The sequence below is a fragment of the Staurois parvus genome, unplaced genomic scaffold (assembly GCF_062004578.1).
Source record: "Staurois parvus isolate SC_StPar_1 unplaced genomic scaffold, SC_StPar_1.0 ptg000453l, whole genome shotgun sequence".
NCBI lineage: Eukaryota > Metazoa > Chordata > Amphibia > Anura > Ranidae > Staurois > Staurois parvus.
Genome location: NW_028318249.1, coordinates 2177115 through 2189926, shown reverse-complemented (window position 1 = coordinate 2189926; position 12812 = coordinate 2177115).

Genomic DNA, 12812 nt, shown 5'->3' with positions numbered 1-12812 from the left:
AGCGGCTTAGTTGAGAACTACTTTGATCTAACCAAGCCTTTTTGACCTTGTGGGGTACTCTATGCTTGGCCTTGTAGGATCGTCAATTAAATTTGGCTTCACCTACTTGCTGCTATTGGGTTAGTGGCTTAGTCCCTACAAGAAACGAGACTGTGATCTACCGTACTGCCCTCTTTGTGTTAGTGCGTTATCGCTTCTCGGCCTTTAGGCCATGATCAGGTTTAGTATCAACTTTTGCCCTTAGGGGTGTCCCTGCTGTCCAGCAGCTTAGTTGAGAACTACTTTGATCTAACCAAGCCTTTTTGACCTTGTGGGGTACCCTCTGCTTGGCCTTGTAGGATCGTCAATTAAATTCGGCTTCACCTACTTGCTGCTATTGGGTTAGTGGCTTAGTCCCTACAAGAAACGAGACTGCGATCTACCGTACTGCCCTCTTTGTGTTAGTGCGTTATCGCTTCTCTGCCTTTAGGCCATGATCAGGTTTAGTATCGATTTTAGCCCTTAGGTTTGTCCCTGCTGTCCAGCGGCTTTGCTGAGCACTACTTTTATCTAACCAAGCCTTTTTGAACTTGTGGGTTACCCTCTGCTCAGCCTTGTAGGATCGTCAACTAAATTCGGCTTCACCTACTTGCTGCTGTTGGGTAAAAGGCTTAGTCCCCACAAGGAACGAAACTGCAATCAACCCTGCTTCCCTCTTTGCTCAACTTTAAGAGAGGTAATTTTCTTTGGCTGAGAGCTTCTCTCAATGACTTAAACTGGGAGGTAATATTGGCATCTGTGAACACAGCACAGAAATGGGAGTTCGTCAAAAAGACTGTATGTGAACATACTGCAAAATATATTCCCATGGGCAACAAGTGTAAAAGGCTAAAAATCAAACCTATGTGGCTTACAGCCAAAGTTAAAAAAGCTCTAAATAATAAGAAAAGAGCTTTATTAAATATAAAAATGAAGGAACTCTATCATCGTTTAAACATTACAAAGAATATAACAGAATATGTAAAAAGGAAATAAAGGCCGCAAAAAATAAAAAACCGCAAAAAATAAAAAACGAACGACAGATTGCAAAAGATAGCAGCACAAACTCCCAAAAATTCTTTAAATATATTAATAGTAATATGGTCAGGTGCAAGCATGTAGGCCCTTTACAAAATAATCTAGAGTGGGTGACTGGAGACAAAGAGAAGGCAAATTTATTAAATACCTTCTTCATCTTTGTGTATTCAAAGGAGCATGGGGGGGCTCTTGTCCATACTGAGCATGGTATTGACACGGCTCCAGATGATCCACATTGGCTCAGAACTAATATGATCCAGAAATATTTAGATAGAATAAAGGTGAATAAAGCACCTGGACTGGATGGCATACACCCACGGGGCCTTAAAGAATTGAGCTTTGACATTTCAAAGCCATTGTTTCTCTTTTTTAGGGACTCTTTAATGACTGGCAAAGTACCACTGGATTGACTTATGACCAATGTGGTGCCTATATTTAAAAAGGGGTAAAAATGTTTACCAAGTAATTATAGACCTGTCAGTTTAACTTCTATAGTTGGTTAAATACTGGAGAGTTTAATAAAAGACCACATAGATGAGTTCTTGCTGGAAAAAAAAATTTTAGGCAACAGACAGCATGGATTTAAGAAAGACAGAAGTTGTCAAACAAATCTGATTTCTTTTTATGAGGAGGTAAGCAAAACCTTGGACAGAGGGGTGGCGGTGGACGTGGTATACTTGTACAGAGGGGTGGCGATGGACGTGGTATACTTGGACAGAGGGGTGGCAGCAGACATGGTATACTTGGACAGAGGGGTGGCGGCGGACGTGGTATACTTGGACAGAGGGGTGGAGGCGGACGTGGTATACTTGGACAGAGGGGTGGAGGCGGACGTGGTATACTTGGACAGAGGGGTGGCAGTGGACGTGGTATACTTGGGCAGAGGGGTGGCGGTGGATGTGGCATACTTGGACAGAGGGGTGGCGGTGGACGTGGTATACTTAAACAGAGGGGTGGCGGTGGACGTGGTATACTTGGATATAGGGGTGGTGGTGGACGTGGTATACTTGGATTTGGCAGAAAAGTTTGACACAGTTCCCCACACACGGCTAATGTGTGAGGTAAAGTCTACAGGCTTGGAAAAATCCGTATGTAAATGGATAGAAAACTGGCTAAAAGATGGTATTCAGAGAGTAGTGGTTAATGATTCATACTCTGAATGGTCTCGGGTTGTCAGTGGTGTACCCCAAGGTTCAGTGTTGGGACCCTTACTTTTTAATACATTTATAAACAATATAGGGTCTGAGATTATAAATCCCATTTCAGTCTTTGCAGATGACACCAAGCTGTGCAGTGGAATAACGTCCTTACAGAATGTCTCCAATTTACAAGCCGACCTCAATGCTCTGTGTAATTGGGCAACTATGTGGCAAATGAGGTTTAATGTTGATAAATGTAAGGTTCTGCACTTGGGGGTAAGAATATGCATGTATCATACATACTAGGGGGGGTACAACTGGGGGAATCAATGGTGGAGAAGGATCTGGGGGTTCTGGTAGATCACAAGCTTAATAATGGCAGCAATGCCAAGCTGCGGCTTCTAAAGCGAGCAAAATCCTCTCTTGTATTAATCGAGGTATAGACTCCAGAGAGAGAGATATCATTTCCCCCGGTACAAATCATTAGTAAGACCTCATCTGGAATATGCAGTTCAGTTTTGGGCACCAATTCACAAAAAGAAAATTAGGGAACTGGAGAAAGTACAGAGAAGGGCAACCAAACTGATAAGAGGCATGGAGGAGCTCAGCTATGAGGAAAGATTAGAGGAACTGAATTTATTCTCTCTTGAGAAGAGGAGATTAAGGGGGGATATGATCTCCATGTATAATACATAAGGGGGGATATGATCTCCATGTATAATACATAAGGGGGATATGATCACCATGTATAATACATAAGGGGGGTATGATCACCATGTATAATACATAAGGGGGGATATGATCTCCATGTATAATACATAAGGGGGGATATGATCACCATGTATAATACATAAGGGGGGATATGATCACCATGTATAATACATAAGGGGGGATATGATCTCCATGTATAATACATAAGGGGGGATATGATCTCCATGTATAATACATAAGGGGGGATATGATCTCCATGTATAATACATAAGGGGGGATATGATATCCATGTATAATACATAAGGGGGGGATATGATCTCCATGTATAATACATAAGGGGGGATATGATCAACATGTATAATACATAAGGGGGGGATATGATCACCATGTATAATACATAAGGGGGGATATGATCTCCATGTATAATACATAAGGAGGATATGATCTCCATGTATAATACATAAGGGGGGATATGATCTCCATGTATAATACATAAGGGGGGATATGATCTCCATGTATAATACATAAGGGGGATATGATCTCCATGATTAATACATAAGGGGGATATGATCACCATGTATAATACATAAGGGGGGATATGATCTCCATGTATAATACATAAGGGTGGATATGATCTCCATGTATAATACATAAGGGGGTATATGATCTCCATGTATAATACATAAGGGGGGATATGATCTCCGTGTATAATACATAAGGGGGGATATGATCACCATGTATAATACATAAGGGGGGATATGATCTCCATGTATAATACATAAGGGGGATATGATCTCCATGATTAATACATAAGGGGGGATATGATCTCCATGTATAATACATAAGGGTGGATATGATCTCCATGTATAATACATAAGGAGGGATATGATCTCCATGTATAATACATAAGGAGGGATATGATCTCCATGTATAATACATAAGGGGGATATGATCTCCATGTATAATACATAAGGGGGGATATGATCACCATGTATAATACATAAGGGGGGATATGATCACCATGTATAATACATAAGGGGGGATGTGATCTCCATGTATAATACATAAGGGGGATATGATCTCCATGTATAATACATAAGGAGGGATATGATCTCCATGTATAATACATAAGGGGGATATGATCTCCATGTATAATACATAAGGGGGGATGTGATCTCCATGTATAATACATAAGGGGGATATGATCTCCATGTATAATACATAAGGGGGAATATGATCACCATGTATAATACATAAGGGGGGATATGATCTCCATGTATAATACATAAGGGGGGATATAATCTCCATGTATAATACATAAGGGGGATATGATCTCCATGTATAATACATAAGGGGGGATATGATCTCCATGTATAATACATAAGGGGGATATGATCACCATGTATAATACATAAGGGGGGATATGATCACCATGTATAATACATAAGGGGGGATATGATCTCCATGTATAATACATAAGGGGGGATATGATCACCATGTATAATACATAAAAGGGGGATATGATCTCCATGTATAATACATAAGGGGGGATATGATCTCCATGTATAATACATAAGGGGGGATATGATCTCCATGTATAATACATAAGGGGGGATATGATCTCCATGTATAATACATAAGGGAGGATATGATCTCCATGTATAATACATAAGGGGGGATATAATCTCCATGTATAATACATAAGGGGGGATATGATCTCCATGTATAATACATAAGGGGGGATATAATCTCCATGTATAATACATAAGGGGGGATATGATCTCCATGTATAATACATAAGGGGGGATATGATCAACATGTATAATACATAAGGGGGATATGATCTCCATGTATAATACGTAAGGGGGATATGATCACCATGTATAATACATAAGGGGGGATATGATCACCATGTATAATACATAAGGGGGGATATGATCTCCATGTATAATACATAAGGGGGGATATGATCTCCATGTATAATACATAAGGGGGGATATGATCTCCATGTATAAATACATCAATGGTTCATATACTGAACGCGGTGTAGAGTTATTCACTTTGAGGTCATCACAGAGGACAAGGGATTTAATCTTCAAATACGGAAAGGTTTCTTCACAGTAAGAGCTGTAAAAATGTGGAATAGACTCCCTCAAAAGTTGGTTTTGGCCAGCTCAGTGGATTGATTTAAAAAAGGCCTAGATTCTTTCCCAGATGCACAGAATTTAACTGGATACTAAGATTTATAGGTAAAGTTGATCCAGGGAATTGCCTCTTGGGGATCAGGAAGGAATGTTTTCCCCTACAGGAGCAAATTGGATCATGCTTTGCTGGGTTTTTTTGCCTTCCTCTGGATCAACTGTATGTATAGGATTATAATCTTTTTTTTCTATGGCTGAACTGGATGGACTTTTGTCTTTTTTCAGCCAGACTAACTATGTAACTATGTTTAGGCCATGATCAGGTTTAGTATCAACTTTAGACCATAGGGGTTGTCCCCGCTGTCCAGTTGCTTTGCTGAGAACTACTTCGATCTACCCAAGCCTTTTTGACCTTGTGGGGTACCCTCTGCTCGGCCTTTAAGGATCAGTAACTAAATTTGTCTTCAACTACTTGCTGCTATTGGGTTAGAGGCTTTGTCCCCACAAGTAACGAGGCTGGGATCTACCCTGCTGCCTTCTTTACATTACTGCATTATCGCTTCTCGGACTTTAGACCATGATCAAGCTTAGTATCGACTTTAACCATTAGGGGTGTCCCTACTGTCCAGCTGCTTTGTTGAGAAGTACTTCGATCTACCTAAGTCTTTTTGACTTTGTGGGGTACCCGCTGCTTGGCCTTGTAGGATTGTCAGTTAAGGTCGGCTACAGCTACTTGCTGATATTGGGTCAGAGGGTTAGCCCCTAGAAGGAACACTGAGGTGTACCTTAACCCTCATTTATAGTATGTTACTGCCTTTGTATTGTTTACAAGTAAAGACCTTTTTTTAGGTCTGTAAAGATAGGAGGATTTGCATAGCTCTCAACTGTCCCTGATTTCAAGGTAATGTCCCTGATTTGGAACAAAGTCCCTCTTTCCTTCATTCCTCCTCCTGTGTCCCTCATTTTGGTCTAATCTCTATAGTTGTATAAAAAAATGCATTTTTATTTTTCAAAAAATATTTTCTAGTGCCAAACCTTTCACCATATTTCTAAATTGCTGCATTTGCAAATTTCAAGCTCCAGTAAAATAGGAATAGTACTGGTAAAAAATAAAGCATATGTGGGTTTAACTCATCATTTTTTTTAGTATAATTCTCCTTTAAGGGGCATGGCAGGGGGTGTGCTCTATGCCTACATATTTTTGTTATTAGGTGTCCCTTGTTCCCATCTCAAAAAGTTGGGAGGTATGGATTCAGACTCGGAGGAACTAGGATTAAGCCACTGAATATTCCTTGAAAGTTACCTCCAGTCAGCTCCTCAACATGATGAAAGGGGAAAAAAGGAAATTTCTCCTGCCTTTTCTCCCCCAAAATTCCCAGTTCAGGTTGTTTCACCTTCCACCCCATTCTGCTGGCATCCATTGGTCGAGTTAACCAAGCCCCAGCCATCTCCAGGACTTCTCCCTTCCATGGAGGTTAGGATAAAACAGTCAGTCATGCTCAGGCCTGGACTGGCCATAGGGCACACCAGGTATTTGCTCGGTGGGCTGGGGCCCCCTGGATGGGAGAGGCGACCGGGCGGCACATAGAGGACTGTGCATTTCCAGCTGGAGCGGCTATCTCTTTACTGGATGAGCTGTTTCTTTGCTGAATGGACTGTCTCTTTGCTGGAGGGGCTGTCTCTTTGCTGAATGGGCTGTCTCTTTGCTGGATGAGCTGTCTCTTTGCTGGACGAGCTACCTCTTTGCTGGAGGGGCTGTCTCTTTGCTGGACGGGCTGTCTCTTTGCTGGACGGGCTGTCTCTGTGCTGGATGGGCTGTCTTTGCTGGATGGGCTCTCTCTTTGCTGGAAGGGCTGTCTCTATGCTGAACAGGCTGTATCTTTGCTGGATGGGGCTGTCTCTTTGCTGGACAGGCTGTCTCTTTGCTGGGCGGGCTGTCTCTTTGCTGAATGGGCTGTCTCTTTGCTGGGCAAGCTGTCTTTTTGCTGGATGGCTGTCTCCTTGCTGGACGGCTGTCTCCTTGCTGGACGGGCTGTCTCTTTGCTGGACAAGCTGTCTCTTTGCTGAATGGGCTGTCTCTTTGTTGGGCAGAATGTTACTTTGCTAGATGAGCTCTTTGCTGTGCTGGCTGTCTCTTTGCTGGATGGGGATGTCTCTTTTCTGGATTGGGCTGTCTCATTGCTGGATGGGGATGTCTCTTTGCTGGACTGGGCTGTCTCTTTGCCCAGTTGGGTCCAGCAAAGAGACATCCCAATCCAGCAAACAGACAGTCCAGTCCAAGAAGGGGCTTCCCCATCCAGCAAAGAGAGATCCCTGTCCAACAAAGAGACATCCCGTCTCCCGTATTTTTTCTAGCAGATTGATGCCTGTATCATCAGCTCCATCTGGTGGCCAAAATAGGGTATAGTTTTCTTATTGAGGTATTTCAAAAACTTTACCATGTTTTAGCCACTAGATGGAGCAGATGATACAGGCATTCATCTCTTAGTATGTAAAAAAAATACAGAAATACACCCCTGTGATCTAACTTTCTGTTTGTGTCTGTGATAGAGAAATTTCCCTTCATTTTCTGTCCTAGAGATGGAAAAGGAAGTGAATTCTCACAAAAGTGTCCCTGGAACAGGTGGACCCTATTGTAAGATTTTCCCACTCTTCCTGTTCTGGTGACAACTCAAAAAAATTTAGATTTTCTCATCCCAGGCCAAATAGAGAAGGATGAACCTACCCATTGTGTGCAGTAATAAAAAAAACCTTCAACATTCCATCCAAAACAACAAAAAATTGACTTTATATACACTTTAACTCCTTTGGCCCTGGTATCTGTATATCTCCTATGGAGCATTTTATATTTCCACCGTCTGGCCTGATTATTTGATGATAAATTTGTCATTTTTTAAGGTAACAAAGGAATAAACATTAGTTTTGATGGGGGCAAAAAAAAGCATTTACTGTAAATAAAATGTATTCTTTAATTTTTCTAGTGTTTCTAGTACAAAGATATTAGGAAATTAGGGAAAAAGGCTTTTTTTTTTGTGGATTTTGGAAACAAAAAAAAAGTAAAAACAAAAAAAGAAAATTTAAAAAATGTATGTTAACCCCTTCCTAACCACTCGCGGTGGCCCTTTAACTGGGTCTTCATCCCAGGTGGTGGGACAGCTTTCTAGATCACGTGATTGCTGTGATTGGCTGTCACAGTGGTCACATGATCTGTAACCCGTTCCGCAGAGGCTGTGACAGCTCGGTCGCTGTGTTGGTAGAGCGCAGTGAGCACGCTCTGAACACAAAAACTTCAGCCACCATGGTTGCATACAGGGGCGGACTGACCATTCGAGCACTCTGGCACTGCTCGAGGGCCCGGGGTCAGTAGAGGGCCCCATGAAATGCACCTAGAACCTTTTTTATAGGCTTTTTTGGGTGTGCTTTGATTTGAGCAAGGACACAGGGGCCCCATGATCTCCTATTGCCTGGGGGCCCCATGAATTGTCAGTCCGCCCCTGGATGCATATGTGCGGTTTGTGGGCCCACCTGTTATGCCACAGCACGTGTATGTTATGGTCGGCAAGAGGTTAAAGGAAAAAGAAAAGCAAAAAGAAAATAGCTTAAGGGAGGAGTGAGATCATTAGGGCTCATTAAGGGGTTCAACGGGAATTTTTAATTTTAAACATTTTACATTTTAAAATAACATTTTAGTTTAAAAAATATATATTTTATTTTTATTTTAACTCGTAAATTTTTTTTTTAAGTGCACCTTTGGCATGCCTGGCACTAGTTCCATCTTTAACAGGAGAAATAAGAGTAACATTTTATTTTATTTTTTTATGTACAATTTATATTAAAAATTTTTTTTTTTTTTTTTGTCAATCATGATTAAAGTAGTAAAAAGTGTTGTTTTTTTTTTCATTTTTCTTTCCCTATGGATTTATTTTTTTAATCTAAGGGCTTAAACAGGGATATATTTTGCTTTTTTTTATTAACTTTCTGTAAATGCAGCATTGGCATGCCTGTTACTAATGTCATTTTAAACAGTGAAAATAAAAGAATAAAATTTTATTTTTTTATCTACAGTACAATAAAAATCCATGGCCGTCTTTAGTCAGTGATGTTTGCCACAAATCCCACCCACTTGTATACATTTTACATGAGGGCTGTTATTAGCACGTGGTAGGTGAGTGACAGCTTTGAGACTGCTGATATCACATCCAAGATGGCGGCACTCAACAGCAGTCTTGGGGCTTTTGGATGGGAGGTTTTTATATTTAATTAACATGAAAACATTTCTGACCTTTTATTGACTTACCATACAATGCAGCTGCACCCCCCTTATGGGCTCCTGAGAGATGAGATCAAATAAGCTGACAAATTTCAAACATGAGCACATTCTTATCAGGTCATACGAATGACATTTTTTCTGCAGTTTCAATCAGTTGTGGACTCTAGCCATACTACATGCCCGAAAAGCACCCTGTCCTTTTGCCCCCCCCCCGCACACGCACACACTTGCCAGCAGTTCTGGCTGTATATATGCTGTGAACACTGGCTGTACTGCACATGCCTAATAAACATAATTGAATGCCCTGTCCTCCTGCTTGCTTGTAATTCTCCACTGTCAAAGTGTCAATACAGAGGATATTTCAGCTGCTGCTGTCAAAAAAATGGACCATCTGATGCAATGTTTATAAATGATAATTGATCAGACAGGAGATAGAGAGATACAAAATAACATTGTTTATAAACATCAATCACACAGGAGATAGAGAGATACAAAGTAACATTGTTTATAAACATCGATCAGACGGGAAATAGAGAGATACAAAGTAACATTGTTTATAAACATTGATCAGACGGGAGATAGAGAGATACAAAGTAACATTGTTTATAAACATCAATCAGACGGGAAATAGAGAGATACAAAGTAACATTGTTTATAAACATCGATCAGACGGGAGATAGATATAAAGTAACATTGTTTATAAACATCGATCAGCCGGGAAATAGAGAGATACAAAGTAACATTGTTTATAAACATTGATCAGACTGGAGATAGAGAGACACAAAGTAACATTGTTAATAAACATCGATCAGACCGGAGATAGAGAGACACAAAGTAACATTGTTTATAAACATCAATCAGACAGGAGATAGAGAGATACAAAGTAACATTGTTTATAAACATCGATCAGACGGGAAATAGAGAGACACAAAGTAACATTGTTTATAAACATTGATCAGACGGGAGATAGATACAAAGTAACATTGTTTATAAACATTGATCAGACTGGAGATAGGGAGATACAAAGTAACATTGTTTATAAACATCGATCAGACGGGAGATAGAGAGATACAAAGTAACATTGTTTATAAACATTGATCAGACTGGAGATAGAGAGACACAAAGTAACATTGTTTATAAACATCAATCACACAGGAGATAGAGAGATACAAAGTAACATTGTTTATAAACATCGATCAGACTGGAGATAGAGAGATACAAAGTAACATTGTTTATAAACATTGATCAGACAGCTGATCAGGTTGTATGGTTGTGGCCAGCAGCAATTTTCATGAAAAATTTTCAATTGCCTTCTTCTTCTAAGGTCCAAACTGTACCGATGTCTTTGTGTCTCAATCCTGATTGGATCTTATTAAAAGGAGTTAGAAAATCTAACTGGACATCTCATGCTGATAATGCAACCATTAGGCCTTGCTCATGCGGGGCATACTATCATGTACACCCATGGAGAGGTGTGTTCACCCACATCCCCGTACAGCCAGTTCCATTGATGTATATTTAGATGCAATGGCGGCACAGACACAGACACTGCTCCCAATCGGATGTCCATATGGGTGGGTGTGTATGGATCCAAAAGCACACTGTCACAATTGATATCAATGGGACTGTCTGCACTGGGATGCATGAAACACCTGTGCATCACTGTGCTGGTAAACATGGCCCTCCTCCGCTATACGCTTTAGTGAGCCCCATGTGAATGAGGCCTTTAGTTGGGATACAGTATTAACGACAATACCCAACAGTGTTATATCAAGTACACTAACAAAGGCCACCATCTATGGCTACGGGTCATATGTTAGTGGGTAGTGCAAACATACGTAGCTCTGTTGTACTCTGATGGTCAGCGCAACAATAAATATGTACTAACAATGGCGCTTGCTTCTTACCATAATAATATGTAATCAAACTACCCACGTGGAAGAAAAATATATCTGAAACATATTTTAAAAATATTCTTCCCAAATATATTGCCATATATTTGAAATGCTACAATTTTGGCCATATTCAATATATTTAAAAATGTATTTATATATATATATATATATATATATACACTGCATGTTGAAATGCATTTATTACAAAATATATGTAAAAATATGCATTAAAATGACTTTTTTGTATGTTAAAAAAAAAAAAATATGAAGAATATATTTTAAAAAATATATATTGTTAAAATATATTCTTCAGATTTTTTTTAACATATAAAAAAGTCATTTTAACATATATTTTTACATATATTTGTAAATGCGTTTCAAAAATGTAGATTTGTATTTTTAAAGACATACAGCATATTTGAAATGTATTTAAAAAAATATTTTTCATATATTTTGTAATAAAAACGCATTTGAACATACAGTATGTGTGTGTGTATATATATATATATATATATATATATATATATATATAAACCTATATTTTGAAATATATTGAATATGGCCAAAACTGTAGCATTTCAAATATATGGCAGTGTATTTGGGAAGAATATTTTTAAATATATTTCACATATAATTTTCTTCCATATGGAGTTAAATACGAATTTCTTTGTATGTACGAAGATGTACTCATAAAAACCTAATAACTCAAATAAATACACTCACCGGCCACTTTATTAGGTACACCTGTTCAATTGCTTGGTAACATAAATTGCTAGTCAGCCAATCACATGGCAGCAACTCAATGCATTTAGGCATCTAGAGGTGGTGAAGACAACTTGCTAAAGTTCAAACCGAGCATCAGAATGGGGAAGAAAGGGGATTTTAGTGACGTTTAACGTGGCATGGTTGCTGGTGCCAGACTGGCTGGTCTGAGTATTTCAAAAACTTCTGATCTACTGGGATTTTCACGCACAACCATCTTTAGGGTTTACAGAGAATGATCCGAAAAACTAGAAAATATCCAGTGAGCGGCAGATGTGTGGAGGAAAATGCCTTGTTGATGTCAGAGGAGAATGGGCATTCGATTTCAGCTGCGACATTCAGATGGTAGGGTCAGAATTTGGTGTAAACAACATGAAAGCATGGATCCATCCTGGCTCATATCAATAGCTAAGGCTGGTGGTGTAATGGTGTGGGCAGGGGCGGATTGACCATTTGGAAACTCGGGCACTGTCTGAGGGCCTGGGGTCAGTAGGGGGCCCCATGAGATGCCCCTGGTACCTTTTTCATAGGTTTTTTTGAGTTTGGGAAAGGACACAGGGGCCCCATTATCCCCTATTGCCCGGGGGCCCCATGAGTTGTCAGTCCGCCCCTGGGTGTGGGGGATATTTTCTTGGCACTAGCAAGGTGGACCTAATAAAGTGGCCGGTGACTGTATATAAGTGCAAATAATTATAATACAAGTCCACATATCATATTTAAGTGCAAAGTCCCACATCATGCGTGTTCCATAAACTCCAACACGATTAAGTCCATAAAAGGTGAACAGAGTGCTTTGATCCACCGTTCCCACTGCTGAGCGATCCACCACCAATGATCA